A 12,659-nucleotide genomic window follows, 5' to 3' on the forward strand; every position below is an offset into this window, starting at 1 on the left:
GTGGTATACATTGTGTCCGTCCTGTTGGCAGCTAATAAACACAGCATGTAAAATCACTCCAGCAGTCAAATGTGAGCGAATAAACTAGACTTTGCATTCGAACTGAAGACATCATTACATTGTGGTTGTTTCTTCTGTTTGTTTAGGGATCCTTGTTAGAGTAGCTGAAAACACAGTAATTACTTAGTCTTCCCGGGGGTTTGTATTCTACATTACGACAGCAAGAAATAAGCATTTTTTATTTCCTGGATGAATGACAAGTCTTGCAATTATAGACAGATAATGATACACACTGGGGAGATAGCAACTATTTTCCACTTTCAGGAAATAAGTCCAAACATTGGTTATGGATGAATGGATGGATGGAAGGACGGCTGGTTGGATGGATGGATGGAGAGACATGTTTAAAGAGCACAAGGATTAAATAGAGTGACTTCTCTTAGCTTAACTTTCCACCTTCTAACAGCAGGCGAGGTTACAGCTTCACATCTTTCCATCCTAAACCATACAGGAAGAAAAATCCGGCCCCCCTTTTAGCTGAGATTCTTTTCGAAGTTCAGATTCAGGGAAATCTCAGACTTTCTCTCAGATGTAAAGTCGTGATGCGCGTTACGTGTTCTGTGCTGATAAAAAAAGTGAGTGTGTGATGTGAGGGATGGGATGATTTCAAAGGCAAATAGAGGCTCACAGCCCTTTAAAACTCATTTTAAAAGTCCCTTCCCCCCACCATCTCTCTGATCTAAGGGGAGATGAAAGCGCTAGCCTAATGCTCGCTAAGTGACATTTCTCCATCTCTGATCTGTGTTGCTCATGCAGACAGACAAGTGAATGAAAAAAAAAAAAAAAAAAAAAAAACACGGAGTTAGGATCAAGGCTTTTCACACCCTCCCTCCTTCTCCCTTGTATGTTTTGACATTTGACTGCACAGCCCTTCTCCCCCCTTTTTTAAATCTGTTACTTTCCCCCCAAATCAGATTTTTTTTTGGGGCGTAAACATTAAAAAAAGTGTTTGGTAATTTGTGAAGCATTTGTTTTCACTGCCAGCTTATCTTCTTTGGTTCATCACTCTGCAACCTTGAGATAAAGATGGGAATGACACTGGATGCTGTTGCTGTGCAATTAATCACAAGAGTGCACACGCATACACATATAAACACACAAACGCGTACATGCATTAATGTGTGTCCGTGCGCATACACGCGCGCGCGCACACACAACGACGCACAGACTATCCTGACATGAAATGTTAGAGTGACGTTTTGTTTGGCGTCAACAGATTATGACACGCCATCGCAGCGTATCCTGCAATCTTGTGATGAAATGTTTATTCATGAACTTGACCATATAGGCACATTCACAGGTACACACGCGCACACACACACACACACACACACACACACACACACACACACACATTCTTTCTCCCCCTCATCACCATCTGCATCTACATATCGCAGCGCTGGCACCTAATCACCAGGAGTAAGCTCCCACAGGGGAAATTATTATATTGTTAGCTCTCTGTAACTCTAGAACACTAACCAGGACACATCAGATTCCCTCCTTAGCCCATAACAAGACTGCTGTAACATCTCCGATGTCATAGCTCTCACCATTTACATGTGCCAAGAAGTGATGGATCCGGGAATGAGGTTTCTTTTTTGTGTGTGTGTGTGTGTGTGTGTGTGTGTGTGTGTGTGTCGCCTGTGCATTGTCCATTAATTTCTGTTCATAAAGGGGGAAGGCGCAGATCCATTTTTTTGGGACGTAACTTGAGCATCAGTTTAATTTAATAATGTATTTTAATGACAGCTTGTGTAGTTTGTATTCATGTTAACAGTGCTTTGCACCGATGCTCGGGCTGATTTAATGATGTTGCATATATGGTTTCAGTGATAGTTTTCGAGGGAAAGAGTTGGCTCTAGCGGTGACATAAATGCGCTTTGGGTAATTGCTAGGAGAACGCAGAGTCAGTATGTGTTGATTGAGCTAGCCATGGCTCGCAGCCTTTCTCCACCCACTCTCCCATTGAAATAGCACTCAATCACAACGACAACTCAACTCCACCTAAAGCTAATTTGGCATCTCATGGCTCTTTCTTTTTGCACGGAAGGATTTGCTCCCTCACTCTCTACCTTTAGACACATCTACTTTTCTCCCCTGTTTTTGCAGCCTGCTTTTTTAATCGGTGCCTGTGTGTGTGTGTGTGTGTGTGGGAGGTGACGCTGACTAGGTGATGTGCAAATTTAAACCATAGACAAATTTAGTTGGAGTGATCTGGGAAGAAACTGTTGCAGCTCCCACACAGGTGAACCTTGCAACAAAATTTGTTTAAAATCGTTCATTGAAATATTTGCATCTGGTTGACATCGAAGACCAGGTATATTTTGTATACCATTAAATAAATAATAAAATTGTTCATCAATCATAAAAAAAAAATCCCAAAAAAAACACATGCAACCCAAAAAGCTCCATATCCAGTCAATACAACCAAAGTTCTCCAGGCCATTCAAATTTACAACATGACATGGCAGATGATATTGCAGAGAGATTACATTTCTTGCCTTTCTAAACAGCAAATAAAACTGAAATGCAAAAAAAGTCATACATTTGTGTATGTGGCCGGATGCAACTGGGTGACGGACCAACTGGCAATAATTGACACTTACAGAGTGATATGATGTCACCAATACATAATGGTTGGATAATATATGCAGCCACAAAGACATCACTGTGAAAAGTGAATCGACTACAGTTTAGAGCTAAAGTTTTGAAATCTAGGTTGTTTACATCAGTTGAAGATCTTCCTTTTTGTTTAGTTTTATTGATGCATTATGCTACATTATCCCCTTTTTACAGTGAGGAGAAATGTATACAATGACATCCCTGTGCCAGTGGCATGCATGTGTGTTCTCATACCATGATATGCTAATAGAACACAGCTTTTACACAAGGCTCATCAAAACATGAATATAACTTTCTCTGGTTGTTTAGTAGTAGTAGTTACTTGGTTACGGTTATGATAAGATTGTGGTCTTAGTTAAATATTGTGACAATCTACCTACAAGAACTCAGGCAGTTGAAGTTTCCAGTTTGAATGTGCTCTTTTAGTTTCTCGGGGCAGAGCATCAGCACAGCAACAAACTATCTTTGCACTCAAATCTAAAGATGGTCACCAAATCATTCTGCCAAAACACTGAGTATAGGCCGTATAAGCGGTAGCCTACACTCTAAGAAATAAATTCGTAAACAAACAGAAGAGGTTCTGGCCGCTCATTACCCGGACTTTTGCCACATAATTGAAAAAACGGAAATGATGTGTAGCTACAGTTATAAAACAGAACTTATGCCGTAGATCCATTAAGCAAGAACACAACACTTTGAACTACAGTGTCAGCAGAAGAAGCTTTTAAAAGGGGGAAAAAAAGATTTCCGTGTGTGGGATAAGTGCAGGGTTCAACAATAAGGGTTTCCCAATGGCCCCGGGCAAGTTTAACGCCACTTCGGGCAAGTAACTATAACGCCCTACTTGCCCGTTCGGGCATCATCGTATCATAATAATTTGATTTAAATGTGCTCTTGCCCAATCAAGAATTTTTCTTTTGTTTTTTTAATTACACTTTTGATGCTTTCAACGTTTGCCTTTTTTTGTGTGTGTGTGGCTTTTTTGTTTACATTTTTGACGTTTTTTGACTTTTTTTATGGGTTTTTTGACTTCCTTTTTATTCGATATATTTTTTTTTTTAAACTTGTTTTTCCTCGGAATTTTTTACAAAGGGGACAGTAAAAATTGACTTTGGACAAGTAGATTTTTTTTTTTTTAACTTGCCCGACCGGACAAGTGAAAAAAAACCTGGAGTGTAATGTGCACACACTAACACACGGCCAACAGTAAAACGCAAAACAGGTGAAGAATTGAGAGCCTAAAAGTCACGGCCAGTCACGTCCGGAGTTAACATGGCGATTATCTGCATGTTAACTTCCTCTCTTTGCGAGCGAAGGTTCAAATAAAACATTGGCTTTCGGTGGCAAAGCAAATTCACGTGAAGTTCAACTTTAAAACTTTACCCAGCGGCGGCGGTGGGTTGTTGCTTCAGTCCCGGTGTGAAGGCTTATAATAAATAAGGTAGCAATACACACTAAATAATTTTGTTTATAGGATAAACCAGGATTCTAGTTTGAAATTAAAATACATTTTCTGATATTAAAATATTTTGTTAATTATAGTTTGTGGGATTGACTTAAGCCAGTGATTGAATTAATTAGAATCACTGGGTTTTTACACAAATCTGGTGTATATGCATCTATATTATATTATGCTTATTGTGGCTAACATATATCATTATTTTCTAGATGCACATAGAAAATATATTGGACAGCCAAAGCCCAATACTGCACAACCCAGCGACTCAAAGTATAGACCGTTCATCTACACTACTCCATCACTACCGGCAGCAGGTGAGTGTAGTCAAGTTGGTTTGTTTTTTTGTAACATTCATACTATTGACAGCGTATACCGCCTGTCCAAAGCAGCCAAAGTGTTGAGATCAGAGTCCTAAAAGCTGCCGTAGGTAGGATTGTGAAGATCCAGGACTTAGCCAAAGAATTTGAACATCGACAACTTCTCAGTCCCTCCCCCCCTTTCTGCTAAAGCCCAAATGGTCTCCTAAGCCCCTCCCCCCACAAGGGAGAATGAATGTGTGTGCATGAGCAGTGATTGACATGCAGTTAGACACCCGCCCCCCCGGCCATCATTGGTGCATCTGAACAGGGAGCGGTGGATTTTTTGCAAATCGCACTACAGGCTGGAGGTGGTGCCAGAGGAGCCGGATTTATTTTGTTAATTACCTGCTTCATGTATTTCTAATGGAACATAGGGTAGGAAAGATACAGAAAGTTTGTTTTATAAGTCGTACCTACTGCATCTAAGAAAGGACTGCATGCAGAGACTTTCAAACATCGTGAGAAAAGTGCAGGAGAAGAGCCCCCTCAAATATCCAACAGTTGGGCAGATGGCATGCCTGGACCCTTCTGTCATGTTCAGAGACCCAAACAGGTGCAACAGGCAGAAGAAATTTCTTGTTCAGACGTTTCTGCAGGACAAGCAGCTGGCGAGAGGAGTTTCTGCTGTAATAGTTCTAGAATAGGCTTTGAATAAAAGTAAGAGGTCTGCACAAAGTCACTGTGTTTTTGCTCCACTTTTAAATAGACAAGTAATTAGGTACAGGCCAATCACAGACATAAATGAACCACATAATCCACTACTTTTTCTACTACAAAACTTTTTCAGTAGACCTATAATTTGTTGTGTACACATTTTTCTTTTTCTAATCAGGATATTTTTGAATGTGTTTGTTGCACCTGTAGTCTCATTTGAGTGTTTTTGCGGTCTACATTGTGGAGGTGTGTTTTTAAGTTGTGCCTCCTGTTTTCAGGTCACTAATTAGAGTAACTCAACTCTGAAAGATATAACGTTATTTGCTCTATGAAAGACATTGACAAAGACGAAAACTAAGGACATTTACTCAATCATTTTATTTTATTTTAGTTAGTTTAATTATCTTTTTTTTGTAATGCCTCGTTTTTATTTTTATTTCAGTTAACGACAATGTTTTTTCCCACCTAGTTTTCGTTATTTCGTTCGTTTTCGTTAACGATTATAACCTTTGGCGCAGTGGCTCACTTTTTTAATTGTAATAGGCTTTGTAATTGTACACCATTATAAAAAAATGTAGTTACAACAGTGAGTAAGTTTACATGCACAATGATATGCCACTATTATTCAGAATATGACAACATAATAGGTATCTGCATTCATAATGGTCTTAAAAAGGTCTTGTTGTAACCTAACCTGCAGAAACCCTGTTAACAATGTTCTGAAAGCTATTCCGAAAGCAGAGCTTAGCAAGCTACCAATTACTTCACACTGGAAGAAGTTAAGCTAAGCTACCCGAGGGATGTATTTTGGTTAATTTAAGCTATTTAGAAAAAGTTCTAAGTCCTTTGTTAAAAAATGATCGGATTAAAAATATACATGTGCAACAAGATTATAACAATATGCCAAACAAAAAAAGTCAGATGCCAGCATAAAATGACACTTAATTGAGTCTATTGCAAAAACTGCACACTTGTTCACAGGACATAAATAAACAAAAACAATAAAATAGCCCACTTTTCATGGGAAAGTGCAAGGAATGTCAGCTTTGGTTATGTATACAGTGTCCGTCAGTGAGGCACCTGCCTTACAGAAACTACAGTCCAGGTGGGAAGCAGGATTACTCAGTTAGTCAGGTGACTTCTAACATAGCATGCAGCAACTTCTCTGAACAAATTTCATCTAGGGCTCCAAGAAATGCTACTGCACCATCCAACCACTTTTGCTCTTTATGCTGACAGAAATAACAACAGATTAGCTGAGATTAGCAAAGATTTCTGCCAAATAAAGTAACACAGACTCTTGTGTTTACTGTACGCAGACCGATCATGCTTACTGCCGTGCGTAGTCACCACCCCAAAGGCCCATTCTGAGTAGTGTGGAGGCTAATGCATAAATGGTATACTTCCTAAATTGCAGGTGAACGTAATCCAGACAGCAATTATGTTTCCCCTCAACCATTATTGGCAAAATCCATTAGTAATAAAAGTTATTTCTAGTTGACAGGGTTGCTTAGAGTTAGACTAAATTTATCTTATCTTGACATTTTTTAAATAGTACAAATTCAAAAGCAACATGTGTTATCAAATGCAACCACTTTAGACAAAACAATAGGGTTTTTGTAATGTTTGTAAATGCATTAAAACATTATGGAACTATTTTTTCCAGCTCTCTCTTATTCGATTTCCCTCCTTTTCATTCCCTTTGTCATATTCCGCTTTCCTTTATTTTCCCTCTTTCTTGCTGAATCTCTACTCCCACCTCCTTTCCTCCTGAAAGAGTTATTCAGGGGGCCCATATACAAGAATATTACCACCATGTTCAATATGCTTCGGCTCACATCATTTTATGTCCAACAAGGACGAAATGAGCGAACGGAATGAAACCAGCGAACAATTTGTCCTTTTGGCGCAGCACATATAATCTTTATTAGATTGAGCCGTAACATGGTATTGGCAGCAATTAGACCATGGGAGGAGGCACTACTGCAGAGGTTAATAATTGCAGCGTGTCTGCATGAAGCTACGTTATGATAGAAAGGTTAGCTGTATTAGTGACGGTGGCAGCAGGCCAAGCTACAGAGAAAGTCAGGGCTGCAAGGCCAAGACAAGTGCTGGTGGCGAAAGTATTCACACTGGAGACTCAGGGTGTGAAAATGTTCTTTTCCCACAGAAACACATCGCTGTGGGTGTCTGACCTATGTCCTGTACATAACAGGTTGGTCTGCAACACTCAGAGAGCAGGTTATCTTGCAGGTTTAGAGAGAAACATTAAGTAGAGGTCAGAGAATAAAAGTTTATTTTTTTAGATGTGGAATGATATACCTCTGAAGCAGTGGTGGAATTAAGTACATTTATTCAAGTTCTGTACTTAACCCTTGTGTTGACTTCAGGTCAAATTGACCTGTTTTCAATTTTTCAGTTTTATATCATAAAATATGGGACGTAGAAATAAGTGCTGAAAATGTGTAGAAGAAAAATTTAAAAATTTAAAACGTTTGAAAAAGCAAAAACAAACAAAAAAAGGCGTCAAAAACGTTGGAAAAAAAGGTTGACGGGAAGACAACACAAGGGTTAAGTACAGGTTCTTGTACTGTAGGTGAGTCTTTCCCTTCCATGCCACTTTCTACTTCTACTCCACTACATTTCAGAGAGAAATATTGTACTTTTTTCACCATTCCATTAATCTGACAGCTTTAGTCAGGGCTGTGGTCAAGTCCACCTTTGTTGAGTCCAAGACAAGACCAAGACCAGGACTAGTCAATACCAAAGTCCAAAGAGGTTCAAGTCCAAAGAGGTTCAAGTCCAAGTTACGACCAAGCAAATGAGAGACAGTCAATACCGATATCCTCTTCAAGACCACTTACTTACATAATTTATGTGATGTGAGAGACAGTATATCTTCTATTTTAACATGATCATTTTTCTTTATTATTTGTAATAATCAAAAAGCAAGTGCAGAGTAACACACTATAGAGTCAAATTAGGCCATATTATTAAGGTTTTGGAGCAACGTCTTTTTCAGGGACGTACCTGCTTATTTCAGCAAAACAATGGCAAGCAACATTGTGCACGTGTTACAACAGCGTGGCTTCGTAGTAAAAAAGTTAAGGTACTAGACTAGCCTGCCTCCATTCCAGACCTGTCTCCCATTGAAAATGTGTGGCACATTACGAAGCGCAAAATACGACAACGAAGACCCAGAGGCCCCTTCCAGAAAGAAGGTTTAGTGAAAACTCTGAGTTTGTTAACCCTGAGATGAGGGAAAATCTGGGTTTTCCGTTCCAGAAAGAGAGGTAACTTAACCTTGGAGTCCGTTACTATGGTAACTGAGTCTGTGAACGTAACCTGGTCAGGAGCAGGTTTTCTTCAAGAAACCTCAAGTTTCTCTCATTCCTCATTTCTCCTGAAACTCATTTCCTCATTCATTCATTCAGTCTGTATCAGGCGCATTTTAATGCAGTTTTATCTGCATGAATAAAAAAACGTATTGGTTTATATTAGGCAGATTATAAAACATTTCATGTCATGTCCTTTTGTCGACAATCCCATTGATGAAAAAGCTGTATTAATTCACAGAGAGTTTACATCTGTATTGAGTCCTGACTATAGATGTTTTTTCATTTCCACGTAACCGATTTGAGAGGTATTTTTTATCACAGTCCATTAGATATGTAGATACCTTATCCGTCCTCATATCACTAACATCAACCATCATGGACAGGCTTTAACATCCCAGCAGATTCTTTGTATTGCATTACGTTTTTTGCAAACAGCAGTTTTCAGTTCTGTTAATGATCATGGTGCTGCAGCTTCAGAATGGGATTAGTATAGTTTACTTTTTCGCCCACAGGATTGCACCTAAATGAAATTATAGGTGTAATATAATTCCAGTTTTCACCAGTAATATTATAAGTTAACTGTGATTAAATATGAAATTAATACACTGTGAATGCGTACACATTGACTCGAGCAGCAATTTTCTCCCACACCAATTCTCTCTCTTTTGCAGCAGCAGCCGATGTCTTGCTTTTTTAACGAAATACATGTTCAATACATGGTATTTGTGCGCATGAGTATTTCCGCCGACCCGGTTGTTGGTGGTTGTTACCATGGTGAATCGTAGAATCATGGCTCCATTCATACTGCCTTTTGTGCACGCGCATAAACCTGAGTGAACCTACTCCAAGTTGATTGAACCAACTCAAATCAGCTGTTCTGGAACCGAAAACTCAGAGTTTCCCATCTCAGGGTAAATCAACTCAGACATCAGGGTTAGACTCAGAGTTTGTTAAACCTCCTTCCTGGAACGGACCCCTGGACTGTTGAGCAACTGAAGTCGTACATCAAGCAAGAATGGGAAAAAATTCAACCTACAAAGCTTCAACAATTAGTGCCCTCGGTTACCAAACACATATTGTTAAAGGAAAGGTGATGTAACACAGTGGTGAACATACCACTGTCCCATCTTTTTTGGAATGTGTTGCAGGCATCAAATGGAAAATAAGTGAATATTTGCAAAATAAACAATTAAGCTATATCAGTTTGAACATTAAATCTATTGTCTTTGTAGTGTATTCAATTGAATAAAGGTTGAAAAGGATTTGAAAATCATTGTATTCTGTTTTTATTTACGTTTGTGGGGATTGTATTTTACATTATGCCACATATCCCACATTCTTTTTTTAACATTTGTGCAGCAGCCACTGCCAAAACAGTGAGAGCAACTGCAATAATGGATACAAATAAAAATGTTATCAGATCTGAAATAAGAGTTTTTACACATTCTGAAAATTAACAAATTAATAACACTTTCTTAATTTTGTTATTTTAAATGAAATGGATAGATTCTGAATCATCCTTGCAAGGGGTTATTCTGTGTGAACACTTTGCTACTTACTTCGCATTAATCCTTGTGTGGATAGCAATCTTAATTATTCATGTGTTGTCTATATGCTGCACTTGTTTCTCACAAGAGAGGGATTTGAGTAGCTGTCAAAGCTTTGTACTTAAAAGCATATTGGACAAATGTCTTTGGTGGTGGAAACATGAATATCAAAGTTCCAGATGAGTGGTTTTTTTCTACACAGAATATATTTATTTTTGAAGTGTCTTTACACATCGTCTCTACACCATACCATGTCCAATCTAAATCATTAATGCTAGAAACATAGCATACAAATATGATACAGTATATGACACATACATGGGCTACAGGGTAATTCCACAAATATGTTACAGCAGCTCCGGTTAGCTACTATGCACCAGTCTTGCTTCATGTTGCCAATATATACTTGATTTTATAATTTAAAGAAACCAGGCAAATTATGCAGAAGCAAAACGCTGGCTTCATACAGAATAACGCTGTACAGAGTAAAATGGGACAGCGGGGTAGCTAAGTGGTTACATCATTGCCTCACAGCAAGGTCTGGGGTTCGATTGCCAGTTTGGGCAGAGCCTTTCTTTGTGAAGTTTGCATGTTCTCCCCCATGTTCGTGTTGCCTCCCACCTCCCTTGGATTGTAAATGGGGAAGGTTGCATCAGGAAGGGCATCCGCTGTAAAACCTATGCATCCGATGCGGATCATGAAATCAGATTTCCATATACCAACAAGATGGAAACATCTACAGTATGGAAGAAGAAGAAAAGACATAAAAACAAAAAGGGTTGGTATTAAATTCAAGGTAATAACAATTTTAATGAGATCAGAAATGTCAGACTATCAGACGAGGCTCCAAAAATTCTTTTAATTTTAGTCGTGGAGCAGGCAAAATTCAATTGTATGTGTGACACAATTACCATATTTGTGTTGAGCCCTACGACCCTACCTGGATTCAACTTTAGCATATAATAGGAATGTATTGTCATCCAATGCCTGTGCATTGTTAGACTTTATTAAATAGGCAGCATCATTCTCCAATACACTGTGAAATGGATTATAATGTATAAATTTTACTAGAGTGAAGATCTCTTTGGTCATTAATTACAGCAAAAAAGTACTATAATCCATCCCTGGTGTATCCTATGAGAGAACCAAAAAAAGACTCTTCTCCCTTCATATCATTCCTTTTCAACTCCTGCTCCAATCCTTCTTGTATAAGTATAAGTATAAAGTATAAAGTATAAAAAAAAAGTGAAAACTTTTTAATTTCAGGGGAACACAAAGTCTTTTGGATTTATCCTTGTATCCTTTTTTTTTTGGAACAAAGTCGTGGAATAACCAACCACTCAGAGACCAAGGTTGCAATCCATAGAGCCGTACCGCTAGTGTGGCCTAAAACAAAGCTTTTACACTTTTATTAATACAGTAATACAGTATGGCAATATTGTAGATTCTTAAAATGTGTTCAATATTCAAGTCACGTTCATTTGCTTACAAAGAAAACACAGAAGTCCAAGTTCAAGGCAAATATCTTCCTTAGAACCGGTTCATGAATAACCAAACAGGAATTTTTCAGGAGCATGACACACTGGGATTGTTAAGCATTTTAGAATGATTCTGAGAAATATATTCATACCCGACCAAAAAGAAAGAAGTGGAGTACAGTAGTGTAGGCTCTTGAGTCTCTATCTCTCTTTTAACTCAGGCTTCTATGTGCCGTCCTGGGACCAATCTCTCTCTCTCTCTCTCTCTCTCTTTCTCTCTCTCCTGGCGATCTGGGCCTTATTTCCCATGTTGGTTCTGGATCTCCGTCCTCCAGGAAATTCAGCCTATCCTCCCGTCTTTTTTTCTCCCTCTGTGTGTTGTGATGCCCCTTTGGTGTCATTTGAGTGTTTTTGTGGTCTACATTGTGGAGGTGTGTTTCTAACTTGTGCCTCCTGTTTTTAAGTCTCTAATTAGAGTAACTCAGCTCACCTGGGACCGGTGGGCTGAGGTTTCTTAAGCTGCAGTATCCTCTCTCTCTCTCTCTCTCTCTCTCTCTCTCTCTCTCTCTCTCTCTCTCTCTCTCTCTCTCTCTCTCTCTCTCTCTCTCTCTCTCTCTGTTCTTGCTGTCTCCACTGGCACACCAAAGTTGGGTTAGGTTATGTTCGGGTATGTTTTCCTAGGTTTGGCTTTTACTGAGTTTACACTTTACAACATCAACACACACTCATCTCTTTCACGCATGCACACTCTACACCACTGACTCCACTTATTTCCACATCCCATTCTGTATATAGTAAATTTGGTTTAATTTGGTTCAATTTGATTTAATAAAGTATCGTTGCATGCATTGTTGTATGGTCAGAACAATGCCATATTAAATGTTTATAACATGGTGTTGTTTCCCTTTTTTGTTGTGACCATTTGACATGACAGACCTGGCTCAAATTGTCATAACATCGGAACACACCTCCGCAAGGGAGACAAAAACACTCCAAAGACACCAAAGGGGCCTCACAGTTGCTTTCTCCTATCCATGTGAATGATATGCTTTAGTTTTGCAACACTTAGTCTCGCATTGCCAGCCTTTCCTCCAGCGCTGAAGAGCAGGGTCTGGTTGGTCCACACAGCATTCCGGGATGGG

This window comes from Perca flavescens, chromosome 2, assembly GCF_004354835.1.
Source record: "Perca flavescens isolate YP-PL-M2 chromosome 2, PFLA_1.0, whole genome shotgun sequence".
Lineage (NCBI taxonomy): Eukaryota > Metazoa > Chordata > Actinopteri > Perciformes > Percidae > Perca > Perca flavescens.